Raw genomic sequence first — 15,232 nt, forward strand, 5'->3', positions numbered from 1 at the left:
GTTGGATCTATTAGCTTTGCATCCAACACGGCTACATGGTTTGTGGAGCAGAGCTGGCCACCCCGGGCTGGCACAAGGATCCTGGCCACACACCTCGAGCCATCTGCACAGACATTCCCTGGCAGCGGTGGCCCAGCTTCACGCAGGAAGCTGTAGCCGCGCCAGCAACAAACACAAACTTCTGCAGATGATACCTTCTCTCCAGCATAGTCCTTCTGTCCTGCTTCCAAGGAACAGGGGGACAGGCTTCCTCTCCCTTCCTTTTTATCCTTTTCTTTGATTGCCCCCCCACCATCATTTCTCCTTAGCCCTGGGGCTGATGTGCAATCAGAAGAGCACAGAGCCAGGGAGAGGAGCAGCAGCCAAGCCATTTGAGAGTGAGCAGATTCACACAAAAAAAAGAGAAAGGAAAAAAAATTCTGAAGAAGCTCTTTTTTGTTTGTTGTTAACAACTGTTTAATGTCAGGGCTAATTCACAAGTTTAATAAGATCAGGCTTTGTTGAAGATTCAACACCTTCAATTTAGGCATTAAGAGCTCACAATAATTACTCCTCAGACCTTCCGAAGATCCTTCAACAAAGTGTGTGTTTGTGAGGAGGGGGAGGCCAGCCTTCAGTCCCTAATGTCTTAAAGATTCAAAAAAAAAAAAAAAAAACAAACCAAAAACAAAGCAAGCAGAAAAAACCCTAATAATGATGATGACTATGCTGTCAGGTTCTCATTATACAACAAAAAACAGCAAATGAAAGACAAGCCTAATTCTTAGTTAGTCACCTTAAATATGATTCCTCTGTTAGTGGATTTCTGCAGGGATAAACAAGGGATTTTCACAGCCCAGGTATGCCCAAAACAAGATTTCTAGAAGTGAGGAATTTGACTGAAATCTTAGAACAAGCTTTATTTTTACTGCCTTGGGCAGGATTTGGAGAAACGTCAGCCTCTGCTTCATCAGGTCCTGACATAGCTGAGCCCAGCACCTCATCATGCTGAAAGGACCCTTATTGATCTAGAAAATGGCTGATTATTTGCATTCCTGGTGACCATGTAGGAAGTGGCTTATATGGTGAGGAGTGAAGGCTGGGGAAAAAGACATTTTTCCTGTGGAGAAGGCTTCCTCCTCCTACAGGGACCAGCCAAGTTTTCTTTCAGCAATAAAAATGGTCAGGGAACAATTCAGCAGCGCTAAGCAGGGGTAAGATTGACCAGAGCCACATTCCTGTTTCCTGTGAAAACAAGGGGAATCTTGTCCTTTGTAAATGGAGAGACTAGGTTTGGGTTCCTGTTCCCCAATGCTCAATCCAGCCCTTGTAGTTCCTTCAAGGGTATATCCGAGGCTCATTTAACAAGGGTTAAGTAAGGGATTTCCCCAGTGCAGGAATGGGGCTCCTTAGTTTTCCTTAGGGTGAGTAGCACACAATGCCGTGGCTCATCTGAGCTGCACTGCATTTCAGAAAAGCCTGACGTACATTAGAGCAGCCCTGGGATCACTGAATTACAGCAGGGACATTGTCAACCTCTGCCAAATGCCAGTCTCAACAGTACTAATAATGATGTCAGATCACATTTGCTCCCTCTTGCAATGGATTGCCATTCCCAAAATTTCATTTGGTTTGTGAAAGGTACCTTAGAATGAGTTTTACATCACAATATTTTTTGCATACCGAAACACAATTCCTCTGACACTGCAGAGACAGATAATCCAGGGTGTTTACAGTACCTCATGTGTACTTACAATTGCCAAGAAAGAGTTTTAAGTAAAACAGTTGGATTTTTTTCCCCAAGCAATATTACATGGCTACACTGGTAGAATTTTGTCCAATGTTTGTTTGCTGGCATGCACTAACCTTTTTGTAATCCTGACTCCATGCACTGCCAAAGCACCCGTGCATGCAGAGAGGGTTGCTAGAAATAGGGATTTACTCTAAAGTGCCCTGGAAGGGGTTTCTCACTTGCTTCATTTATGCAGTGGAGGGTAAATGAAGGATGAGCACTAAGCACCCTGTGCTCCCATCTCTTGTCCACAGTTTCACACTGTGCTGACAATGTCACTGAATGCAGGGTGGCTATCGTTGACTCCCTCCGGAGTCAACGAGATGGGAAGTAAACTTCTGTGGAAGTGGCATATGCTGAAGGTGAAGAAGACGTCACAGGTTTCACCCACACCATTTGGTCTGAGGGGAGATCATTCTGAGAGAGAAGTACGAGTGGGTCTCAGCAAAGCCAGGTTGCTCGCCCAGGCAGGTGGCAGCCCAGGGTAGCAGTGCCATTTGGCCTCGTGGAACTGAAACGGCTGCCAGAGCCCCAAGGAAAATTCCTTACCACAGCCAGGCCAAAATTCATAGCATGGGATTTCTGACCTCCTCAAACCAGTTTTTGGCTCCACTGTCCTGGCGGCCCTGCTGCTGCGGTGGTACTGCTTCAAGTGGTTTTCTTCTGATGGCGCCAGCAGTCTTAGGGCTTCAGCCCTTTCCCACCACTGCAGCTCCTGCACTGAGCTGTGCTTTGGTGAGGACTTGGGCATTAAGGAGAATACCCTGCTTTCTTGGCTTGGATGAGAGACTTGAGTTGGCCGGATCAAGTGAGATCTTTTTCAGTTAAGCACTGAATGGTACCTCCAGGGATTTGGCTTCATCAGCCAACTCTGACACAGGCTCCAGAGTGTCTCTCAGGGTAACATCCTCCTGAGTGCCCTGGTCCCTGTGTCCTGTGGAAGTCTCTGGGAATTAGACACCCCAGTGGTATTTAGATGACTAAGTACCCTTGGAGCTGTGATTCCCACTCTCATGCAGTTTCAAACCTGAAAATGGGGGTGGTGGTGCTCTCTCATCCTCTTCACTCTTTAGCCAGATTTCCTCCAGTTAGGGACTGGTACTACACTTAGGATATGTGGTCTGCTGCTGGGTTGCTAAGAATGAGGAGAGCTTCTTTCACCTGCACCAGCTTTGCAGCATTGCAACTTCAATGTTAAGGAAGCTATCTCTGATGTCCAAAAGAGGAGGAGGAGGAGGTAGCCACGGTAATGTCTCTCTGATGAAAGCTCACATGGGCTGGTTTACAGCCAAGCCATGAACATAAAAATAAAGGGTCAGCTAGCTGTACCTGCAGGTACCTTTCAAGTTCAGCCCATGCTTACTGGACCGTTGCATCATCCTAAATTAGATGTTAATGCATTTTATTTACACTGAATTTAACTTAATGTGCTTGCTTGCTAACTTCCTGCTTATCTGGATACCACATAAGCATATGCCCAATCCAGTTATGAAAAGAATGAGAAATACAGTGAATGCTACACATTTTGAGTAAGCACAATAAATTACCAGAGTTGTGGCATGTGAAAAAGAAGAAAAAATAAAAAAGAAATAAAAACCCTAAATAAACAAAAAATACAGCTGACTTCCTCCAGCTGTTTAATTAGAAGTAACAGCATCTCACTTGCAAGCCTTGCACAGGGCTTCCAAGGTGAAACTCATCCTTTTAACAGCAGCTGGAAATTTCCTGCCGCATTAAATAAGGATGAACTGTGTTACAGAGAAGTGGGAAGAAATATGGAAATTTTAGCAATAAGCAGGCTTCTGTGGACTGTGCTGGGTATTGATGAACAGCTAGTTGAAAGGCATGGTAAACTATAATAAGCAACTGCACCTCCCAGGTCTCCTGAAAGTAAAAATTCTAGTGGAGAGTTTCACAATTTTCCACCACGTGAGTAAACTATTTTGGATAGCTGTGAGGCAATACCATTTGTATGAGATTGGGAGTGGCAGCTGTACATGCCTCCAGTGAAAGGAAGAGGGTAACACTCAGAGGCTTAAATGATTCTATCGCTAAACGAATCAGCATTTGAGGGAAGAGAAGAGACAAGTGAAAAAGCAATCAAACAGGGCCAGGGAAGATGGAGAGGGAGTATGAATAAAACAGAAGAGGAAAATGTATGATTCAAGCTGTTACTTATGACACCTTCTTTTAGGTACCAGAAACAGTCAGAAATATATATATATTTCTGACATATATATGCATGTGTATATATGTATAAATATATATAAATAAATGCATATCTATTGCTGCTATAGCTGTGCACATAAGCAGAATCTTTTCTTCATGAGGGGTTTATCATCTATAAATCAATCCATTTCACGGAGGCACTGCCTGTAAATGCCTTACACAGGAAGTTGCTCTGACAAGGGCACGACGACAGGTTTTGTCCGCCGCGCCCACAAGGCTGAACTCGCCAGTGAAACAGCTTGTCCTGGAGAGACTGTGCCCTGGCTTCGCGTGCTGTGCAGCCAGACTCAGTGGCTGAAGACAGGCGAGGAGGGATTTCCTGGAGCCGCGGTGCCTGGCTCGCACGGGGTGGCAGCAGGGAAGCCGGGGCAGGCAGAGCAGCCTTGTTGTGACAGCCTAGGCCTTTGCACAGATCTGTTTGCAGAGAGGTTAATAAGACACTTGTAAGAGCTAGACACCCACTGCTCACAGCAATTTCACCTCCCCCCCCCCCCCCCCCCCCCCGCCTCAAGATCAACACCAGCGGTGCTGCCAGCCTCTAATTACATTTTTAAAATCCCGTCAGGTCGTGAGGACGTGAGGAGTCTAATTGTGGAAGGGCGTTTAGGGAGACTTGTAATTACACAGTCATTAAGCCATTTAAACACACCATGGTCTCTTTTGCAACGCTGTGTCAGTTGGCTCTCTCCCAGCAGTGACACAAAACACGGAATTAAGTTGGCAATTAGTAATCGGCAGGTACCAAACAATAACTCCCCACTCCGCCGCCAAGTGAGACAACTCCTGGGCAGGGACTGGTGCTATGGCTTCCCGCACCAAGAGGTGCCCTGGGCCCCCGGGTGCCCAAAGAGGGGATATTTGCTGGTGTTTCCCAACCAGAGCAGCAGCCTTTGTGTTCGTGGTCCTGCCCAAAAACTGCCAGTGCATGGGTATTAGTCTCCTGTGTCAGAAGTTTGGGAATGTTCTTGGCACTCTACAAAACCCAAAAAATTTGCAAGCGGAAAAGTAGATGATTGGGAGTTCAGGGAGGTAGGAAGCCCTCCCGACCTGCTCCATAGGAGTTATGCCCAGGTGAGGGACCTAGCATCGAGCCCCTGCTCCTGACAGTGCCGTTACCTGGGGTGGAAAATCCTGCATCAGGGCAAAGCAGGGACCTGCAGGTGGTTCTCACCTCATGCTGCCTATGTGGCCTCCCGTCTCAATCCTCCTCCTCCACCACAATGTTCCTGACAGACGTGGATGAGAATCATTTGTATCCTTAGAAACACTCTAGGTTGACTAAAAATGGCTTTTTTTATTCTTTTGGTTTCTACCAGGAAACATTCCCTAGCCATTTTTTAATCACCTCATTTACTAAACAAAATGGTTCTAGAGAAAACAAACAAAACAAAGCTTCTGCCTGTGTGGGAGGAGTGGGGAAGAAAGGTCATTAAACCAAACTCTCCTCCTTCTACATCTCAGACCTTGTGACAAGGCAAACCATAGCCCTTGGGTTTTATTCAGCTCTGTCAGATTCTTTGAAGTCTATTTTCATAACTGTTCACCTCATAAAGGTCAGTTATGTATATAAGAAACATTTTCCAGATTCAGGCTAGGATGGAGGAAGACCTATTGGGATGCTAATCTCAGGGACAGAAAAAGCTGCATACGGAGAAGCTCCAGCAACGAGCAGCTGAGGAGACCTTTCCCTGTGATACACCTGGTCCCAAGACCAGATTTTCTAATACTGCCAAATACTAAAAACTGGTACTTACATAAAGAAAAGAAGTGGAATAAGATCAGCTTGGATGTATGAATTAGCCCCAAAGATTTGGTCTAAAGGCATTCTAAGCACGTTGTTGGCTTTCAGCTCCACATCCTAGAGGAAGGGAATGCCTTGGCAGCTGCTGCATCCCAGGCGCTCAGCTTATGAGAGTGAAATTAACTCTGCAGAGTCTGCCTTTCTGCATCCTTGCAAAATTAAAGGGCAAAGCTACTGCAGCATTGCAGGTCCAGAGGGGCTGAGCAGGTGAAGCGGGATGTCCCCAGGTGCTCTGGCATCCCCAGCCATGCAAGCCAGGAGGAGTTACTGAGCCACCTCCGAACAGATGATCATGGTGCCCCCCTCTCTGCACTGCAGTTCAGATAGATACTTTCAGGGCAAGGCACATGCCATGGGATGGGGACAAATCCTGGAGATCCGGGCCAGCCGCTGCTCCCCTCTGCAGCCCAGTGACACGGCGCTGCTCAGAGCCCTGCCTTGCTGTACATTGCAGTGCCTTCCACAGGAAGTGGGAGCTGCAGGGCACGTGCGTGGGAACTACTGCTAGGGAAGTAGCAGTGCCTTGCCAAAAAGGCAACGTGTCTTATGCACCATGCAAAAAATCCATCCGGCCAGTCAGTCCTCAGGTAGACTGAAATTACCCTTTATCCTCACCGCTGCCCAAGGTGGGAGCCCTCTGTACAACTCCAGCAGTCTTGTAACACAGGAAAAGTGTCACGTCATTTTATTTGTTTATTCTGTTATCACCACAGCTGCCTCACTGAGCCATGCCAGGAGGAAAGTCCTCTTTTGATGTAAACCTGTTATGAACCAGAGTAGAAAGCTTGTAAAAAAATGACTGGTTCAAATCCAAACTCACAGAACAGAAAAGAAAAAAAAAAAACCAACATCGCAGGAGACGCACATTATTCCCACATGTGTAAGAGGGTATTAAATTTATTAGTGACAAACTTTAACCAGAACCACAGTATTACTCAGAGCAGCTTGTCCAAGCATGCAGAAATCATGGTCAGAGAGTCTCCCAATGAGGTGGACAGGGATGCCAAGAGAGACAAGTCTTTGCTGGTCCAGCTTTATGTGGAGGATCCTCTTATGAATGGTTTTAATAAAGACTTAATTGATTGTTCTGGAGTCCATCAGCCTAGTAAACGTTTATGGTCCTGACTCAGTCATCTAGAACACATTCCACAAGGCACTTAGAGGCAACTGTACAAGACAGCCAGACGCACGTCTGTCACATGCTGATGACGTCCATTAATCATGCACTAATCATGTGCAAGTCAAATCTTAAGAGAAAGTGAGATCTCTGTATCTTTTTAACCAGCCAGCAGGTGGAATAATTATTTTGTCCTTGTAGTGCATGGCCAAGCATTTGGAAGATGTCTGTTCAAATCCTGGTTCTGCAGCAGGTTTCCACATGTGCCCTGGAGTAAACGGTGCTGATCGGACCTTTCAGCTCTCCTGTTTCCTGGGCACAGACAGAAACAGAGGCAAATACAAGGAAGACAAGACCATAAAAATACAAATTAAGATAAAGCCAGATTCCCCTGCTGCTTAATCATGTAAACGTACAAATATAGCTTGACGACAGTGACTCAAGGGAAACAATGACCTTATCAGCGCTCTTAGATAGACTTGAGCCATAAATGAAAATAAATGATCTACTGACATTCCTTATCATCTCCCTAGCGTCTGTTGGAGAACTCAATTTACCTCTGCATATCTATTTCCTCTAGCACACTCAGCATCAGGAGAGTCTGTTGTCCCTCCATAGTCTCCCTTTGTCACGCTGGCAGCACACTACAGGATTTGCAGCCATTGCACCAACCTTACCTTGGCTTTCAGATGGTGGCTCTATCTCTGCACTACCTAGCAGAACATGGCCAGCACAGAAATGTTCTCTCTGTTTTGTGCCTCCTGAGCTGCAGCCTTACCTCCATTTTCAATAACTCCAGCATTTGTTTGCACTCCCAAGAAGCAGTCCCAGAGGAGTTCCATCAGTCAGGTCCCCACGTCCACTGGCCAGTGTCTGGGAAGAGCCCCTTCTCTTCATACTTATTGCTTGGGAACTCAGGAGGTACCAGGGGTCACCCAAAATCACTCTACAAGCTCCCATTTGCTCCGACTCTGCTGATCCTGGCACAAGCATCTGCAGTTGGTCAGGGAACACTAATGCAGTGGGAAAACCCACTGAGAAAGGGAAACTGCTGGGACAGGACAAGCTCTAGCCTTGCAGCTCGCACGTATTTGAAGTTAATCCAGAGGACTTAAGAGGCCGGTTTTCCTATCAAGATAGAGCAATTACTTGTGTTTTACAGAGGTAGTTGCTGAAACCAATTCTTAGGAGAAAGAAGAACAGCACTTGTAATTGTTTGGCAGCTTGTGCTCAGCTAAACAAGGGCTTCCTAGTTCATTGGAATTTCGTGTATTTCATAGGTGCCTTCATTTTCATTTGGAATTGAGGCAAAATATTTTTTAGTTTCCTGAGAAAGGCTAATTCTAAAAATTACTATCAAGATCCAGAAAAATTGTTTATAAACAAAAAGCATACCTCTGGAAATTTTCCAGAATTAAAACATCTTTTTTTCTCTTTCAAAGGAAGAAGTTCCTTAGAGTCAAGACATTTAAAAAATATTTTTATTTCAAGAGAAACAAGCTAGCCCTATTAATAATCACAAATGTGAGACCATGAAGACCTGCATAGGAATTTTAAAAAAGAGGCATCAGGAAGAGAGTTGCTTGCTTTCTAAATGATAAACCAAGAGAAAACAAATGTCCTGTACTTTACTGAGAAGAAAAATTTAACAGAAAGAGGGAAAGGGAGTTCTCTGAAACAAAGCAGTAATAAAAACTCCCAATCGACTGTGTGTTCAGTCAGTCTTTGTCAGTCACAGCAGACCTGAGCTGGTGAGGCTGTAAGGGTTTTAAAAAGGGCTGGCTGACAAGCGTGGCTTGGTTTTATGGTGTCACAGACCTCAGCTAACCACCCTCATCCCTCTGCTATGAGACATGGCTGAAGGAAGCAAGCATCTTCTCCCCAACTGCTCCCGTCCAAGCATGGCCTCAGGAGATTGGGTGTCCCCCAGCTGTGCTGCAGACACATGTCCATATCTCCCTCCTCTAACACAGCTCACTAGCCTCCCACAGGCAGAAAAAATGCTGGCTGCACCTTGAGCTGGCACAGTCAGGCTGAGCACAGGACGAGTTTGGTAACCCTCATTGCGGTTTAGCAACACTCAAGTCACAGTAGGCGCCAACAGGTGCTGTTTTTCTCCATGCCAATCTGCTGCATCCACAGTGTTGCTGATACCCTGGAACATCTGCTTTACCTTGACAACACAGCTGTGGATGATATACCTTACATTCATTTAGGCATTGCACAACCCTCTGGCAGGGATGTTTATCTTCTGCGGGGATATCCACAACAACCAGAAATTCTAAGAACAGATTTCGGGTGTCTTCCGGTCACTGCCGATGGCAGGCTTACTCATGCAGGGCTTAAAGCCCTTCTCCCCAGTCTGTGCCAAAACACACTGCACCCCAATGGCCCCACAGGTTTCAGTCAGGCTCTTCCCAGAATCACACACTGAGTCACCATGAGTAAGTGTAGCATCTGTCCCTCACTCTCCGCTGGTCCTGTGGGCCTCCTGGCTTTGCTTATGTGAGTAAGGTCTGCATCACCAGACCTGGGGTCAGAGCTGGGGAGCTGGTCTGGGTACCCCAGGCACATGGCAGTGCATCCCAGGAGCTTAGCAGCTGGCATCAGTGGGGCTAAACATCCCGGCACTAGATTTCAAGAGCAGGGGAGAGGGCTGCGTTCGCTGGCCGGGGCTCCCAGTGGGATACCAACAGGGGATTTCAACCAGCAAACCCCACACCAAGCCCAGAGTGACCAGCAGGGTGAGACTCCGTCCTTCCAAAACTCTGCATGATCTCCTGCACCTCCCCACCCTCCTCCTCCCCACAAAGGGAAAAGTAATGGTTGACATAATTTTGATCTGGGAGAGGGACATGGATTTTATCTTTTTTTAAAAAATATAAAGTATTCCAAAAGAAATTCCAGTTACAGGAAAAAATTCACTTTCTGTCAAAAAAGTGTTTTGGCCAGAAGCAGTTTTCACCAGCTGTGACCCATGTTTATCTCTCTGTCTTCTTCCCCATCTCATGGTATTTTTAGCCATATTTGCCAGAGATATGTTTCAGTGGCAGCATTGCCTGTTCCAGGATTAAGTCCCCCGCAGACTGCCCTCCTCCTGCCAGGTATTTGGCTTTATTGAATGTGATCCTAATTCAATTAGGGGCAGCTGGGTAAGTCTGGAGACACCCCAGGGAGAATAACTGATGCCTGAGCTCAGGGGGAGGTGAGCCCAAGCTGAGCTCTCGCAGTGGGGGGAAAGTTGGGGGATGCCCCTCGGTGCAGAAGCAACCATGGCATCCGCACGGGATTCAGCTGAACCTGGAGCCGGCAGCCCAGCTCTGGGCAGCCATCGGTGCTGGGGACCATCCTGGGGGCAGGGCAGGGCAGGAAGGAAGAGGGTCCGTTACCTGACAGAGCACTGGCTGTGTGCAGGGGCTGGCTGGGGTGCACCCTGCCTTCCCTGGCACCCAGCCGCTGCTCACCCATGGACTTGCAGCGGGAGCCTCTTTGACTGGTGCGCCAGCTGGCCCTGCCTACCTGGCTAACATCCATCCAGGCCCCAACAAATACTAAACAGAGAGGCTCTGGTTGAATGGCTAATGCTGAATACCACTGTCTGAGGCATGGGCTTGTGGCTTTTGTTCAGTTGGGTCTTTTGCAGTGTTTGGGGCACAGATAGATTTGAGTGCTGCTTCCACACAAGCAGAGGCAGGCGGATGAAGCCTCTTCAAGTGCTGCCCTGTCCCTGCACTCGCTCGTGCCTAGTTGTAGATGTCAGAGAGAAAGTAAGATAAGCAGATGCATGCAAATAAAAGAGAGAGACAGTAAAGAAGGGAAACACCCTGAAGACAGAAGTCTGTGTGTCTGCTGCCAATCATTATAACAATAATGGCCATCAAGCACAGATGCAGATTACTCTGCTGTCTCCCGCCTGGCTGCCCACACGGTCAGGACTTTAGTCCAACACATCAGTGAGAAAGTCAAAGACATTGAACTTGGGACTTCATTTTCTCTGATAAGGAGAAAGTGCGATGGCCAAACCAAGAGCTGGGAGCTAGCTACCTTTTACACACTGCAAGTAAGCCCAGCTTCATGCTGATATTTAAAAGATCTTTGCCCTTTAGCTTGAACAGGAAATCTTAAATTGGAAAATATGCAGCTGAAAGGAAGGGGTGAGGCTCAATTGAAACATTAGAATGTACATAAGGATAGGAAACAACAGGTAGTTAAGAAACTACAATTCAGTTAAAAAAAAAAATTGAGGCCCAATATATATTTTATTCCCCTCCTTAGGGATCAGCAAAAATTATTTTTCCTTCTTTTTTTTAAGGTTTTGCCATGAGCAGAGGAAAGTCTTTCTCCCTTCCATGTCCTGGAGCATCGCCTCATTTTGCCAGCAGCCACAGAGCAGAGGAGGTGACAAGCCCCTTCCCCAAGCACAGGTAAAGCAGCTGGAGGGCAATGCCAACAGAGGAGCAGGACAGCCAGCCACTGCCAGAGGCATGGTGGATTCGGAACTGCATGGACCACCAGCCACCAGCACCTCATTTTTAGGTGATGCCTATGCTAATAAGCCAAGCAATGCCAAGGCATGAGTTTGAGGGCTTTGTTGGCTACAGCAAAAGAGCACATACAGGTCAGATGGAGACCTCTTGAGGGATGAAGGTAGAGATTTTCAGATCCTCAAAGGCTTCTCAATTTAGATACCCTACAGCTAAGGTCAGGGTGCTACTGGGTACAGCAGAGGTGAAACTTTTACTGCGCACACAGCTCTGAGCTTTGGTGCCTTCAGGATTAGGTAGCAGCAGAGCAAGGTGATGTGTTAGCAGCAAGGCCTGGACTGGGGCACCTCTTTTTGTCCCAAGTCCTGCCCTGGCATCTGTCGTGGTTTAACCTCAGCTGGCAGCTAAGCACTCCGCAGCTGCTCACTCACTCCCCCGCCGGTGGGAGGGTGGAGAGAATCGGAAGAGTAAAAGTGAGAAAACTCATCGGTTGAGACAATGCAAAAGCCCCACATGCAAGCAAAGCAAAACAAAGCAAGGAATTAATTCACCACTTCCCCCTAGCAGGCAGTGTTCAGCCATCTCCAGGAAAGCAGGGCTCCATCACACGTAACAGTGACTTGGGAAGACAAATGCCATCACCCTGAACGTCCCTCCCTTTCTTCTTCTTCCCCCAGCTTTATATGCTGAGCATGACATTGTATGGTATGGAATAGCCCCTCAGTCAGTTGCAATCCCAGCTGTGTCCCCTCCCAACTCCTTGTGCACCCCCAGCTACTCGCTGGTGGGGTGGTGTGAGAAGCAGAAAAGGCCTTGGCTCTGTGTAAGCACTGCTCAGCAGTAATGAAAACATCCCTGTGTTACCAACACTGTTTCCAGTACAAATCCAAAACACAGCCTCATACTAGCTACTATGAAGAAAATTAACTATATCCCAGCCAAAACCAGCACAGCAACCCAAGTCTTTTTTGTTCAGTCAGAGCTGCTTGTATAAATCAGCGACTGCTCTCCCACACACAGATTTCCTCTAATCACTGACTTCAGTGGGGTGGGATGCCATCCCAAATGCAGCCCTCGATGTATGCAGAGATTGATCCAAAGGATCAACCTCCTGTCATGCAGTAGCTCAGTAGCTTTAATGCCACCAATCCACGTGTCCCAAACAGCATCACTAATGTCAGATTAAACTTACCTGCACCGCTTCCTTGCTTAATAAACATTTTCTCTCTTCATTATATCCCCAGTGCCAGATGGCAAGAGGGGAAAAAATTAACTCAGTATTATTAACAGAATTACAGCCTTACAGCCTTGCCCTTTAAGTCTAATTAGAGAGAGTTACTGCCAAGACATACAGTGTTTAACTGCCAGCTGGGTTCTCCCCAACACATTGGCAGGACTGGACTCCTAGTGCAGTGGAAAGCCTCCTTCTCCAGTCCCCAGTGACAACACTGAACCTGCAAATGACTGCTCTGAACTACCCACCCTTTCTCTTTGAAATACTGCTGATGGATAAGTGCCAGCATGCTGGTGGTGTGCTCTCCAGACCTTTCTCTTGCTCACCCATCTACAACAGGCTGGCAGGTCGAGCATGCCTCTCTGCCTGGGGATACCAGTGGCTTCTGAGATGCCCAACACCCCAGTTTTCTCCTCCAGTTGTGCTGGACCCCTCAGAAAACTCACTGCCTCCTCAGAAAATGGGCAGTTTCTTTGCTTCCTCCCACCCCTGCCCAAAGCGATTCCCACCAGGAGCAAAGCTGGAGAGGTCCCTGAAGGCACAGAGGAGTTAGGCTGACTTACATCAGTGTGGGGACACGGCATCTTATTTCACTCCATCCCATCATCATGGGGGCAGAGGACCTTTCTGGCCTCCCAGGTACTGTCCCAGGCTTTCTGCAAGACACTGAATTTTCACAGCTTCACCAGTTCCTGGGAGGAGCCACAGGCTCAGAGTTTGCACTGCACAAGGGCAGGCAGCTCCGATCTTTGAATCGGGGCATGAAACCCAAACCAGGGGGTATGCCTTTTACCCTGTGTCTTGTTATGTGTGCTGACACTATTTCCAAGTGTCTGATCCTGACATGATATCAGCTCTTCTCTTGCTTACCCCTGATGGGCACCAGTATAATTCCAACAGTGTCCAAGGAATGACTATTTTCTCACCACCATTATAGCCAAGAAAAACCCAGCACTGCAGTGAGAGACTTCTGGGAACTGGCTAAGGAGCTGAGCAGAACCAGCTGTGGGTCTCTCAGCAGTGTAAGCAAACTCAGATCTTGCTGTTCAAGACCAATTGCAGCTGCTCCCACTGCAATCAGAAAGGTGACAGCATATGGGAAGAAACGGCTGCTTTTAAGGAAGGTCATCTCCACACAGCTGCAATATTTTGCCCCTTCTCCACACCACATCCCCTGATTGCAGTCTCCATAAGCAGCCTGAAATGAATGAAGGCAGCAGAAAGGGCATCCTTTGGCAGCACAAGCAACTCACAGCCCAGGCAACACTTAATTTGCTCAGCTCTAAAGCTGGACCTCAATCCAGGTCCTTATTTCCTTCATTGCCATGCTAAAGGACATCTATTTTAGCTGGAGGTTTATCCTCTCCCTGTGGCTTGGACTGGACTCTGGGCAACTGCTCAGGCTGTTCACTGCCTCTGCTGTTAAAGCAGTGGTGGCTGGGGAGAGACCAAGGAAAGAGCAATAAAATACCATCAATGGGCTCCGGCACCTTCTGTAACAGCACTGTCAATGATGCTATATCAAGAGTTCATTTGCATGGGTGTAAATTGCAAGATGCTCCTTACAGTTTGTCTCACCAAAGAGAGACACAGGTAGGCAATTCCCTGTGTCGGGCATGGACAGGAGACAGGTGAATCATTCTGGAGAAATAACTGCAGACACAGCCAGGTGTTGACCAGCCTTTTCTCTCTCTCTTCTACTTCCATTCCCAAGCAGCAGCTACTCAGCCAGGACAGAGGAACTGTGGTGCCTGCACCCCAGTGGGCACTGCTCAAGGAGAGGCAGGAAGGTCTCTTCACTCAGGGCTGTCAGGAGGCAAATCCTGCAGTTGGATTACAATCCTCGCCCAGTTTTACCAGGGAACATATATGGATCAGAATTCTGCAAGTTCATTTGTCTTCCTTAAGTTTTTTCAAGTCATTCACTGTTATTCCTCCTCCTACCCAAAGAATCTGCAGGGTCTGCCAGCACAAGAGGGCTGAGGCACAAAGTAGGAATCCTGAGGACCATTCTCAGGTTGGAGAAGATCATATTGTGACAGAGGACGTGGTCCTGGCTGCAGCACTGGGGCTGACTGCTCATCAGCTGTCGCACCAAGTCCGAGGTTGTAGAGCATAGTTTGTGGTACCAGCTGTTTACAATTGGGTCCCCCCAATGCCTGCAAAGCTGGGATGTGTCAACACTGTTATTCCTTTGCCTACTTGGCCCCAGATGGCATCTCCACAGGGACATAAAATAAACAATAATGGTAGGAAAGTGGATGGGATACTCAGTGCGGTTAGCCTGCCTGGTGTGTCTCTCAGACTGGCACCTGGACTCTTAGGAGAAGCAGTCACAAAGCAGAGACAGCTAGCACAGATTGTGTGTGGAGTAATTCAAAAGCAGGTGTTCCTTGGCTACAAGCAGAGATGACTGAAAACATTCCAGCTACCTTGCAGTAACAGGTGCTCTGCTAGCTTGCACTAAGGCAAACTCTCAGCCCTTTGTCTGAAGCCAAATATTTTTTTCCCTCCCAGGGAAGAAGTAACCCATGTCACAGCATCATTACCCTACAGCCTCTAGCGTTCTTTTTCATTCTACAGGCTGTACAACACA

General features: G+C 47.4%; 1 long non-coding RNA gene across 1 annotated transcript in view; it reads right to left on the reverse strand.

The window, feature by feature from the left end:
* Positions 1 to 709: 709 nt before the first annotated feature.
* LOC142599455 (uncharacterized) overlaps positions 710 to 15,232 on the reverse strand; it is a 49,317-nt gene continuing 34,794 nt past the window's right edge. Inside the window, exons 2-3 of the long non-coding RNA XR_012833011.1 lie at positions 6,417 to 7,230; positions 710 to 4,414 (exon numbers count right to left, since the gene is read on the reverse strand). This is a non-coding gene — a long non-coding RNA (uncharacterized LOC142599455). The remainder of the gene's footprint in view (positions 4,415 to 6,416; positions 7,231 to 15,232) is intronic.

The sequence above is a fragment of the Balearica regulorum genome, chromosome Z, assembly GCF_011004875.1.
Source record: "Balearica regulorum gibbericeps isolate bBalReg1 chromosome Z, bBalReg1.pri, whole genome shotgun sequence".
Classification (NCBI taxonomy): domain Eukaryota; kingdom Metazoa; phylum Chordata; class Aves; order Gruiformes; family Gruidae; genus Balearica; species Balearica regulorum.